This window comes from Megascapheus bottae, chromosome 4 (assembly GCF_031878675.1).
Source record: "Megascapheus bottae isolate mThoBot1 chromosome 4, mThoBot2.hap1, whole genome shotgun sequence".
In the NCBI taxonomy this organism is placed as follows: Eukaryota; Metazoa; Chordata; class Mammalia; order Rodentia; family Geomyidae; genus Megascapheus; species Megascapheus bottae.
This window is the reverse complement of record NC_143512.1, coordinates 4501381-4512077: the sequence shown is the minus strand read 5'-3', so window position 1 is coordinate 4512077 and position 10697 is coordinate 4501381.

Sequence of the window (10697 nt, the reverse complement as noted above, 5' to 3'; positions counted from 1 at the left end):
AGAAGCCACAGCTCTGCTTTGAGCTTTTTGGATGATTAATTGGAGATAAAGAGTTTATCATAGACTTTCCTGCCTGGGCTGGCTTTGAACTGCAGTCTTCAGATCTCAGTCTCCTGAGGGTTTTTGTTGTTGATTTTTTTTAAGACAGTCTCACTGTGAAGTCAGGCTGGCCTGGCAGTCTCAATATTAATGTCTCAGCCTTTGGAATGCTGGGGCTTCAGGTATGTATCTGGCCTAATCTGAATTTTGATATCCTTTAGAATGTAGACCTAAAATATAAGAAGTGTGATGTCAGCTGCTGCTTATATAGGTGATGATTTGTTTGGGTTTTACTAATATTTACCCTTTCTTACCAGCCTTAGGAATTATAATTATAAAATTATAACATTCTGGTATTTATATTTAATTTCTTATACTCTTTCCTTGAGCCAGGTTTGAACTGAATCTCTTGTGGATATCCGATATTCTGTGAAAAGTAAGGAATACATGTTCAAACAACTGCAGTTCTCTAACACTGGACTCAGTCCATTTAGCACTTGGGAAGACCATTAGAAGGCCCAACAGAATTTGCCCTTTGGTTGGCATTTCAGTCCACATATGGATGTTAACAGTCCCTAGAGTTTATACATCCCAGTAGCAAATTCTTGAATTATGTTCTGGTTTGTACCTGTCCCTGCCACACAAACAAGAGATTCTGCTTTTAGTAGCATCAACAAAATTTACTTTTCCATCACTTTGCTTGGGTTGAGGGATTTGGCTGCATTGCACCCTTTTTGGTGTTGTTGATTATGGGGCTTGAACTCAGGGTCTGGGTGCTGTAACCCCTGAGCCTCTGTTTTTTTTGTTGTTGTTGTTTTGTTTTGTTTTCCTTCAAGGCTAGGACTCTGCCACTTTGAGCCATAGCCCCACTTCTGGTTTTCTGGTGATTAATTGAAGATAAGAGTCTCATGGACTTTCCTACCCAGGCTAGCCTGGAACTGCTAGGATTACAGGCATGAGCCACTGGCTCATGGCTGTTAAATTTTTTTAATTGCTGATATTGAAAGGAATCAAATCTGGAATTCAAAAGAAAGTTTTCATTTACTTTCAGGATATTTTACACACTACTGATTGAAAAAATAACAGTATTGCTTACTCCAAACATGAGCACCTGAAACATTTTTTTCTTTGCTTATGGCACAATTGTGAATGGCTTTTAAATGGCTATCATTTAGTCAAAATGAGTGTGTAGGTTGGAACGCTGTCATAAGCACAGGGCAGTGTGGGCCAGTGCACAGGGAGGCATGCTGTGCAAGGAAAACGAGTTACACTAAAAACCCTTCACCCAGCATGAAGGGAGAGAAGAATGGAACTGCCCAAATAGGATGCAGTCCTACTTGTGCAGCAAGGCACATGTACCAGAGGGACAAGGATTTGGAAGCACCCCTGAGAGCAAAGTGCTGTTTCTAAAAGAGAAGCATCACAGGTTCCCAGAAGCTCCAGAGAGCTGAGAAGCACACAGTTACATTGTAGCTCGCCTATTCTGGAACACTGTGTTTTCCTCTAACCTGGACTATAGAAGGTTTGTTTTCCCTCTGTGCCTCTGACATCTGACCTAGCTGGTCTTTCTTTAGTATAATTTCAGTGGTCTTTTAAATAATGAGTTCATTAGACTTCTCATGCATTTTATTGCTAGTGCATTTTAAACAAGAACATTTTCAAGTGCGTTGTCAGGGCTGCTTTGATCTTGTGTAAAAAAGAGAAAAGGCGTCGGATGCATTCCTTGAGAGTTTATACTGAATATTAGAGTTCACAGGAGATGTGCTGATTTTTGGTGGTGGTGGTGGTGGTCCTGGGGCTTGAACTCAGAGCCTGGGCATTGTGCCTGAGCTTTTTCATTCAAGGCTAGTGCTCTGTCACTTTGAGCCACAGCACCACTTGTGGTTTCCTGGGGGTTGATTGGAGATAAATGTCTCACAGACTTGCCTGTGCCGGCTGGCTTTGAACTAAGATCTTTATTTCAGCCTCATGAGTAGTTAGGATTACAGACATGAGCCACTGGTGTACCAGCACCCCATTGATGTTCTTAATGAACATTACATATTCCTTTATGTATTGTCAGCCACTTTTGAGGACCGATCTTTATGTCAGGGACCCTGGGAATAGATGTTGGTACTGTGTATTTAGTAAGTAACACAGTGGGTACTTAGGGAAGGTGCGGAACCCGTGTTGGCTCAACCAAGGCTTGATCAAACGGGACTAGAGGCCCTGAGGCCTGGTCGATTCAGGAAAGATTCACAGTAAAATGGCAAGAATCCAAATAAACAGAATTTAGATTTTTGTTTAATTTTTCTTTTTCTGTGCTCATACTCTCTCTTCTCAAATCTTAGTCGAGTGATGCCTTATTTAAACCTGGGCTTATGACACTGCAGAAAAAAATGAAAGAGATCCAGAAGGCTTTTAGGCTCCAGACTAGTTTCTCTTCCGCATACTTTTATATAAACATAGCATAAATTTTAAATTTGGGTGCTAATTACATGGAAATTATAATGGGTCAGAGCAAAACAATATACCAGTGGCTTATTATAAACTTATGTATTGAAGAAAAGTACTAAGTACTCCAGTAAAAGTACTCTGGTAAAATTTTTAAGGTTTTCAAACAGACTTAGAAGTAGAGAATTTAGGAGAAAGGGATTTATTTTTATAAGGTAATTTTTATCCTGATAAAAACTATTTTTAAGAAAGAATGTTTTGTAATTGAAAATTTAAGTGTGTTAAATACAGGTAAGAAAGTACTGAAAGCATTATATATACTAAATAGTAGGTTCTTTGGTGTGTATATCATTTTTTTAACTTGGTAAACTAAAATCAGAGGAATGTTGAATTCTAAGACTGGATAATAAAGGATACCAAATGCCTTTATTAAAGATACTGTATTCCTAATTTTCTAGATTGGCAGCCATGCCAGAATGATTCTTTAAAGCTTCCATAAACTTTTTTGGCTGATTTTCCTTCTTGTTCCCTATGCCATCCTTGTAATGATCAAATACTTGGAATCAAGTAGTTCTGACCTTTTCAGTGCAAAGAAGTTGGAGATGTGACTGGAATCACGGTGGAGTCCTGATGATGCCATGGCATCTTTTTTTTTTTCTTCTCAGAAATGAGTATGAACATACCCAAAGAACCTACCCTTCCCTCTTTGTAACCTTGTGTGCAAATCCAGACAAATTAACCAAAAATACACTGCCTTTTTTCCTTTATCAAGGCCAGTGATTTTTAGGAACATGTTTCATACTATGTATTTTTTTATTTAAAGTGCCTTAATATTATTCCTCATGAGTCTTGCGTGATTTGGATGAGTTATTAGCAGATTCTAGTTTATTGGTGGCAAAGAAGTTGGTTAATAATATCTTTTTTCACTGGAAGAATGTATGCTTTGTAAGATACTGCATTGTTGAATTTTCAGATGTCATTCTTTTTGTTTGCTAATAAATTGTTACTCATAATAAAATATTATGTGTAAATTATTTTGATAGGAGATTCTAACTTTAAAAAATAGGCACCAATGAGTTTTAACATAACAGCTTAGCTGGGCATAGTGTTAGATGATCCCAGCACTCAGGAAGTTGGAGCAGGAAGTTCTGGGCTACATGGTAAGATCTTGTCTCAAGAAGGTAGATGGGGGGCCAGGAGTTTGGCCTAGTGGTAGAATGCTTGCCTAGCATGCACAAAGACTCAGGTTTGATTCCAGGTACTACATACATAGAAAAAGCTGAAAGTAGTGCTGTGCCTCAAGTGGTAGAGCAATAACCTTGAGAAAGCCCAAAGACAGTGCTCAGGCCTTGAGCTCAACCCTCAGGACTGGGAAAAAAAAAAAAAAAAGAAGAAGAAGAAGGTAGATAGGAAGTGGTGCTATGGCTCAAGGGGTGGAGGTGGGGCAGTAATCTTGAGCTGAATAACTCTCAGGGTCAGCAATCAAGCCAAGTTTGAGTCCTACAACCCACAATAATAATAATAATAATAATAATAATAACAATAGAAGATAGATTAGGTAGGTTAGCATCTCTTTACATTTGGAGAAGGATTTATTAATTTTTCCCAACTATTACAAAAATATCTGTCATTGTAGGGCCGGGAACATGGTCTAGTGGTGACCTGCTAGCCTAGCATGCATGAAGCCCTGGGTTCCATTCCACAGAACCATGTACACAGAAATAGCCAGGAAGTGGCTCCATGGCTCAAGTGGCAGAGTGCTATCCTTGAGCAAAAAGTGTCCAAGGAAGGGCCCAGGAGTTTGGCCTAGTGGTAGAGTGCTTGCCTAGCATGCACGAAGACCTGGATTTGATTCCTTGGTACCACACACATAGAAAAAAGACGGGAGTGGTGCTGAGCTCAAGTGGTAGAGCTCTAGCCTTGAAAAAGCTCAAGAACAATGCACAGGCCCTGGGCTCAAGCCCAGGAATGGCAAAAAAAAAAAAAAAAAAAAAAGGAAAGCATTAAGAAACCCAATTCTTTTTATATGGGGGACTCGTGAAGACAGGAGAACTAGATTTTAACATCTACAGAATTCCTTTCCTCTCATTTGGCCTCCTGGGCTCCTCTTCTAAACTCCTATGTCGTCTATACATATTCACTAAAGTGGCATTGCTCATCTGCCCTCACTTACTTCCTTTGCTTACTGAGCTTGACAAAGGGGCCTTGTACTTCATCCTTAGAGCACCTGCTAGCAGTGGCTGTAATGGAGGTCCAATAATTTACTACAAGCATAATTACATTCGTATAGTGTTTTCTCCAACACTTGCTCATTTCAAGAGCATATTTATCCAATCAATTACATGGGCACTTTGGTATCATCTATATAGAAAAAAGATCAGTTATTCTAGGCACTTCTAAATTAATTGAACCAGTCCCCCATTCTAGATCTTTTTTCCTTTGCCCGAATTATTTGGGAGAGGGAGTCTGAGACTGAGACTCTTAAGTACCTGACATTTTCTCTCATTGGCTAGTGCTCTACCAACTGAGCCATACTTCCAGTTCCAAGGGTTGATTTCTTGTCCTTCCTTCCTTCCTTCCTTCCTTCCTTCCTTCCTTCCTTCCTTCCTTCCTTCCTTCCTTCCTTCCTTCCTTTCCTCCCTCCCTTCCTTCCTTCCTTTCCTCCCTCCCTTCCTCCCTCCTCCTCTCTCTCTCTCCCTCTCCCTCTTCCACTCCCTCCCTCTCCCCCCCTCTCTTTCTCCTTGCTTGCATTCTCAATATCACATGGCTCTCCTAACATTTCTTCATTGGCTAAATCTGTCCCCATTGTGAAGCCTACCTGAGCCCTCTGGTGGCCAAAATATGCTACTATAGTTCACTTAAAGATAATACAGCCCTGACGGCATGAATTTCTGTCTGTAATATTGATATTCAATTACCTGAGCTTTTTTTATACTTTTAATTATGTTCTTTGTATTTTGTATATTTCTAGAAAGATGGAATGATAAGTGAAACAGTTCTGGGCATATAATAGGCCCTAAATAAATAATACTTTCCTTTCTTTATAAATAATTTTTTATTGTGATTAGTAGAAGCATTGCATTATATTCACCAGATAGAAGGTGCATAACTTCACAAACATTGATACCCTTTCTCATGACATGGTCCCCATTTCCCTCCCACCCTCCCCCTGCTTATCTTGATTCCCCCCTTCCCTATCCAATTTCAAATAACCAATTAAGCGCATATAAAATATATCATATAACAAGGTGAAAAATTGTAACAATATGAGATAACCAAGGGATGGCAAAAGAGATGAGTGATAACATAGTACATTAAGGACAACAGTCACTCATTATATGGCTTTTTTTCCTTATCCTGGAGGTCCTTACATTTAGTGTCGCACTGTTTGGTCTAATGTCTCTAGATACTTTCCTTTTGAATGAAAGGGCCATTTTTAATAACAGAACAAAGCAAACTTCTAGAGTTACCAAGCTGGAACACCAAATGCCAAGATTTGTTAACAGGAGTAAGATAGTTTCCTGAGTATATGTACTGATTAAGTTCCAAATAGGGATAGATAGTAATGACAAAAGTTCACATTTAAAGAACACTCAGTCTGTAGCACAGTTGAATTAGATATTTAGTCCTAGTGTACTGCCATATGGAGAAGATTCACTGGAGTAGAAACAGATGTGCCTTTTAATGGAGCTGGAGTGACCACAGGTGTATGTAGAAACCACAGAGAGGCTAGTGAGGAAAGTAGGCCAAGAAGGAATAATATCAACCGCTTTTAATTTAAAAGCAAAGTGCCAAATCCAACACTCTAATGAAAGGCTTAGCCAAATAAAACTATAAACTTTCATTTCTGGACAGAATAAGTCATGTTAAATAGATGAAGAATGTTGTTTCTTTTTTCAGTCATTGGGGAAAAAAGCAAACTTAAGGATGTATTTACTAGACATCTACTATGTGTAAGGAGCTTAGATAAGAGCATAATTCAAGTCCTGTGTGTATAAATGATTTTGGTAAAAGAGCACAGGTTGTACTCTATGTTTAGGACTCTTCATTTTCAAAAAACAAACTTTAACACTGATTGGAATTGAAATAATAATATTCATAGAAAACAAGTCACAAAGCATTTTAAGTACAGTACTGTCCCTCAGCCAGTTTCTAGTAAAAGTCAGAAAATCTTATTTTTAAAGCTGCTTTAAAAATAAGACTGTAGCCAGGTGCAGGTAGTTCACACCTGTAATGCAGCTACTCAGGAAGCAGCCACTTGGAGAATCATCATTCAAAAACAGCCAGGCAGAAATGTTCAAGAGAGTCTATAATTAGCTAGTAATAAGCAGAGTTAAAGGCATGGCTCAAATGGTAGAGTGCAGAAAGCCAGCTGAGAAAGCACAAGGCCCTAAATTCAAACTTAAGCAACAGGAAAAAAAAATCGTTCTGATGCATATCAAGTATACATCCAATTAAGGTACAATGTTCATTGCAGTGTCTGAGATGTGTCCAGCTTGATACTAGGTATCATGAGGTAAGTTCTAAAAGATGACTTGTCCTTGTTCTTCAGAAACTTACAGTATAGAGAGCTATAGTATAGAGAGAACGTATATATTACTTCGAAAGATCAAATACATACTGGAACTCTTCAAGGAACTCTGGAAAAAAAGGAGTGCAGTTAATTTGAAGACAATTCAAGCAAAGGCACCTAAATTGACTAGTCTAGCACTATTGATCAGGAGTAGTTTGGTTTGTCTTGCTGCTTTTGCTTTCTCTAAGTTTCAAGCAAATCCTCCAGCTCTGCTGGTCTGTTTTCCTGAGTTTCTCCTAAAACAAAACAAAACAAAACAAACAAAAACACCCTCAGAGGCTTATATCCTGATCATAACAAATCTATTCATAGACAATGATGTACAGTAGCAGTCTAATCTAATGGAGGCAGTAAAGGGAATTTCCATCTTATAAATGAATGGTTCATGAATGTAACCACACATAGTAGTAGGGGGTATCTTTAATTTATATATCACAAATACAAATATCTCAGTTCCCCAAGTATTCATTTATTCCCTTTATAAAATATCTAATTATATCACACTCTTTTCAAGTATTAGAATAAAATAATTCAATTGCAGCTATTTAATGGTTATATTTCTCAGTATTTCTTTAGGAATAAAATGTACTTGGAATTCCTTATTTGGAAAATAATCTGAATCTACTTCCTTAAAAAAAATCCCCAGTAGTTTAAGTGTAAAAAAAGCACTCAAGGAGAAATGAGTGTGGAGAAAAAGAAGATGATGGCCTATTCAGGAAGTATCATGCTGTAAATTGTGCTAAGCAGCCACGTTGGAACTGCGTAAAGCATGCCAAAACTCAGCTGAATAACCAGCTTTAAGAAAAAAAGGCATCTGGGAGCCACTACAGACACTGGGTATGGGAAATGGCAAGATGCCAACAGACCTATCAATATGTACAATGGACTGCAGGAGAAGGGTGAAGAATTAGAAAACTGTCAGTAACCCTGACACAAGGGGATGATGAGAACAACTAAGGAGATAATGAGGAAAAATAAACCAGATGACACTACTCTCCCTTCTAATGTGGTGGCTGTCACCTGTAATCTTATCACTCAGGTAGTGGAGGCAGCAAGATTGAGTGCATGTTCAATGCCAAGTAGCACCGCATAATGAGATCCTGTTTTAAAATTTTAAGAAAATTTGTAAGGACATGGAAAGACCTGGAAAAAAATCATATTAAGTGAAGTAAGCCAGACCCAAAGGAACATAAACTCAATGGTTTCCCTCATTTATAATAATTAGTACAAACCTTGGACTCTTCTAGCAGAGGATTCCAGTAGCTCAAAACCTAAGGTCATATAGGATGAGGCTAAATGAAAGGACCTCCAGGATATGGAAACAAGATTGTTGTTCTTAATGTCCTTTCTCATCTCCTTTGTTGTCCCTTGGTTATTCTCATATTGTTACAGTATCTTACCTTGTTATCTGGTATATTGTATATGCGATTATTTGTTTATTTGAAATAGGAAAGGGAAGGGGGGAAAACAAGATGAGGGGAGGGGGTAGGGGAAGGAAATGGGGACAAAAACATGAGAAGGGGTATCAATGTGTGTGAAATAATGCACCTTCTATCTGGCGAATATAACTGTAACCCTTCTATTAATTACAATAAAAAATAAAATAAAAAAGAAATAAAAGAAGTAATAAAAATGTTTAAAAACCTATTTCTATATACATAGGTATAAATATAAATAGATCAAATATAATGTATAGATATATAAATTATATAGATACAAATATGTAACATATATATAAATATATCTATACTAGATATATTGATATACCTAATATATGTAAAATATATATAAATACAGAGAACTAGATTAAAAGATATACAGATAGATATAGATATATTTTTTTTTGCCAGTCCTGGGCTTGAGCTCAGGGCCTGAGCACTGTCCTTGGACTTTCTCAAGGCTAGAGCTCTACCACTTGAGCCTCAGCACCACTTCTGGCTTTTTTCTATGTATGTGGTACAGAAGAATTGAACCCGAGTCTTCATGCATGCTAGGCAAGCACTTTAACCACTAGGCCAAACTTGCGGCCATGATATCTATATATTTATGTAATAAGATAGATACTCAGATCTCTATCTCTCTGAGTTTCAAATTCTCACACTAGCTTGCTAAAAGAACACTATACAAAATCAGCTTTAAAAGATCTGAATAATCTTTTTCAGGGACTACTGTTCTATTCGATGTATAAGCAATATCTTCAATGATCTTAGATAGATAGACAGATTTCTATAGATATTTATATATGTTCCAACTAATTAATTGCAGAAGTGAATTGCTGTGGGTTTCTGAAATTTCCACAAATTACCCAGAAATGGAGGGAGTTCATGTTGAAAAAACTACATCACAACATTAATTTGTACTGTGTGAACCCCCTAAAAATGAAATTGGTATTTATCTGGTTAGGGATATTAGAGTTTTAAAAAGTATTAAGTATGCTTTCTCTGTAGAGGAAAAGCTTTTTAATATAAATCTGATAATAAATTTATATTTTTACATAACTTAAAATCAATTATAGGCAATCTCTCTTGAGCACAAACAAAAGGAGAAAGATGGTTTATGAAGCCACAGTAATAAGTGGCAAATGTAATTTGTTCTCATCTTGATTACATGGTACAACTGGATTATCCACGAGTATTGTGAAGAACTGTGGGAAAAATCCTAATCAGGGTATCGTCCAATCACAGAGGTGTCCTATATTCTTATCCATGATCCTGAGGAACAAGAGTCTCTGTTATCGCCCCACTTCCCCTCCCCTGCTCCTTTCCACATCATATCCATGTATTGTTAAGTGGTTTTGTCCTGTAGTCCATGTTCCTCACATGGTATATCTGATACTCCTTGGACTCCTTGGCTACATGGCTACTGTTGATTCCTTGGGTACAGATACAGGTAACTCTTCCTGATACCTGGCTAACTGCTGGGGCATTCAAAAGATTGTTGAGATACTTGTCAAGTAAAAACAGCTTGTTGGTTTTTTTTTTTTAATTTTTTTTAGCAACTGGTGAAGGACAGTATTCAAATACCATTCTTTATGTATCCTGGATCATCATGGGGGCTTATTAGAAATGCAAATTCTTGGATTCCCCCTGATTGCAACTTAATTGGAAACTCGGGGGTATGGGAGAGGCCTAGTAGTCTTTGGTTTTAATAAACCTTTTATGTGATTCTGATGCGAACTAAACTTTGGAAACCACTGAGCTAGACATATTAGGGAGCATCTGGTTCTATCATGTGATTATTCTTGTGGTTAATTCATTAGTTTTCAAACTTGTCTACACACTGGAATCACCTGGGAAACTCCCAGATTTCTAATGCCTATAGTCCATTACCTGAAAATTGTCTGGAATATGGCCTGGGCTTTAGAATTATTAAAAATCCTCAAGTGCAAATGAGTTAGAGAACTGAACTAATCAAAGAGAATACACAGATTGGTCAAATTCTGTTCAAGAAAAAATTTTTATGCCTGTCCTGGGGCTTGAACTTGCACTGCCCTTGACTCTTTTTGCTCAAGGCTACCGCCCAGCCACTTTAACCACAGTACCACTTCCAGCTTTTTGTGAGTATGTGGTACCAAGGAATCAAACCCAGGGCTTTGTGCTTGCTAGGCAAGTACTCTACCACTAGGCTACACTCTCGGCCTATTCAATAATTT